The sequence below is a fragment of the Magnolia sinica genome, chromosome 2 (genome assembly GCF_029962835.1).
Source record: "Magnolia sinica isolate HGM2019 chromosome 2, MsV1, whole genome shotgun sequence".
Lineage (NCBI taxonomy): Eukaryota > Viridiplantae > Streptophyta > Magnoliopsida > Magnoliales > Magnoliaceae > Magnolia > Magnolia sinica.
The window spans coordinates 53314572-53316849 of NC_080574.1; the positions used below are offsets into that span (position 1 = coordinate 53314572).

The window sequence follows — 2278 nt, forward strand, 5'->3', positions numbered from 1 at the left end:
AGGTAGAAGAGAATGTGAGTGTCACTGCTACGGATTGCAAGATAAGTCGAACTGATTTTGCGAAGTGCCAGCATATGCTCTCTTGCTTGCCTAGCCTCTTTAATACTGTCTGCCTTATATTTGGATCTGCCAACTGTTCCTCAATTACAAAATAGGAGCTTGTTCATAAAATACTCTTTAATACTATACTTCTTGTTTGCGTTTTATTTGAGTTAGAAGAGACTGAACTTCGCCGCAACTGCATTGTAGGAGAAGTTGAAGAACAATTAAAGCTACTTGAAGAGTTGGTTCCAGATTGGATTTGTGGAAAGATGGTGTCTAGTGGGGATTTTCTCTACTTGTACTTCTTTTATCTGTGTATAGATAAATTGGAAACTAGCCTGTTTCTCATTAAATCATCCAAATGCTCTTGCAGAATCATTTAAAAGTGATTCTTCTTTTCATTTTTCTCCTTGTTGAATTCTTTGCCGTTTGGCTTATTTTAATTTGATTCTTTACCTTTCAAAAAAAAAAGGCCCATTATATCCTATGGGCTAGATGTTTTCAGTTTTCCCCCTTTCCTTTTCTTGGCATCTATTGCTATATAATGTTAACACCAGTTGGCATGAGGACAAGGGTCTGTTCGTTATGTGTTGTTTACACATTGGTTGGTCTGGGATTAAACAGTGATTGGTAATAAATTAGTTTTCTAGCTGGTCAAGACTCAAGATATTATTCATAACTCAGAACTTGGGAGAGTTTGACCATGCGTAGTGAACCTAAATTCCGAATTTGAAACATATTTATAAATCATTGTTGAATTTTCGTCGACTTTTAGTGGGAAACGTTTAGGACTTATCAGGTTGGTTAATGGTGCTACTTCTTTATTTAGTTAACTTTAGTAGGAAACTATGTTTATCATGATATTTCTGTTAGGTTGATACTTATTTTTAGGATTTATGTTTTGCTCATGAGTTTCTTCTCTTTTGAGTTGTCTATTGAGAATTCATGTTCAAAATACACCTTAGTAGTGTCCAAGCATTTATTTGTGTGTTTCATGTTTGGATGATATTTTCTAGCTTGAGGATATTTGCATCTTATTTTGTGGATATTTAATTATTACGGTTTTCTTATTTTGTTGTACACCTTAGAATTAGATATGATTCATTTTTAGGATCTATGAGTATGTTTACATTGATTTATCATTTATAGGGACACTTACTGAAAAAGGGAAAGACTACGACTTGCAGTAGTACCGGGGTAAATTTTCACACCAATTGAATAGTGCTTTTATTATGTTTTGAGATTATTGTGTTCTTAATTAGATGTGGTATACAAATGATGCAATGTATTGTGTTAAATAGTAAAATTTTATTTGTAGGACATGATCGAAGTTCTTCTTACTAGTATCTGTGGGGTTACTGTTGCTAGAAGAATTGTCTTGAGTAAGGATCCGCTCACAAAAGTAGGCGGGTTTCCACTTGGAAATGGTTTTTGGGAAGTATATATTCAGGTGGCAATTGTATGTGAAGAGACTTTGATGAGACCCTATGGACGATACAGAACAATTGGGGATGCAACTGGAACAAGTATTTGTTCGCCCGATTGTTGTTGTTTGGTAAGATTTTTTATTTTATTTTATTTTATTGCATATACAATAGAACTTCTTATATAAGATTGTAAATATTAACTAATTTCTTTTTATTATTTTGTTTTGTAGGTTGTGATAGCTATGGATTGAGCTAAATGGAGGGATCTCTCTCTCTCTCTCTCTCTCTCTCTCTCTCTCTCTCTCTCTCTTTTTTTTTTTTTTTTTTTTTTTTTTTTTTTGAATACTGAGAATTTTCACACTTGATTGGAATCAATACTAGTTCCAAAGATTTGTTGTTTGGAAAATTTGACTCTTTTATTCGTTGGAAAAATTAGTCATCATCTTGGCCTGTGGCAAAGTCCACATTAATGTGAAATTTTGACTCTATTCACAGTACCTTATGCTAGTCTCAACAGCAGCTATAGGATTTTGTGTAATTTTGAAACTCAATTGCCTTTTTCATCCCTATGTTTTTGTGTTTTTCTTTTCTTTTTTACTTCCCCTAGAATAGCAAAAAGTGAGTTTGGTCCGATCCCATCCACTATTGGTCCATTAGATCAGCAGTTTGGATTATCTACATAGACCCCACTTCTCCAAAATCAATGGTCATAGTATTACTCTAGAAAAAAGTTATATTTTTGTTTTGTTTTTTGTCTATTTTCTAACTTAGACCTTGAATCTTTTCTTTTTTGTTTTTATGTGTATGTA

The 2278-nt window shown here is 33.1% G+C and overlaps 1 long non-coding RNA gene across 1 annotated transcript; it reads left to right on the top strand.

The window, feature by feature from the left end:
- The first annotated feature begins 221 nt into the window (after window positions 1-221).
- On the top strand, window positions 222-1875 carry LOC131228870 (uncharacterized). The gene is made up of 4 exons (XR_009163097.1): window positions 222-340; window positions 1192-1239; window positions 1411-1597; window positions 1700-1875. It is a non-coding gene; the product is annotated as an uncharacterized LOC131228870 (long non-coding RNA).
- Window positions 1876-2278: the final 403 nt, after the last annotated feature.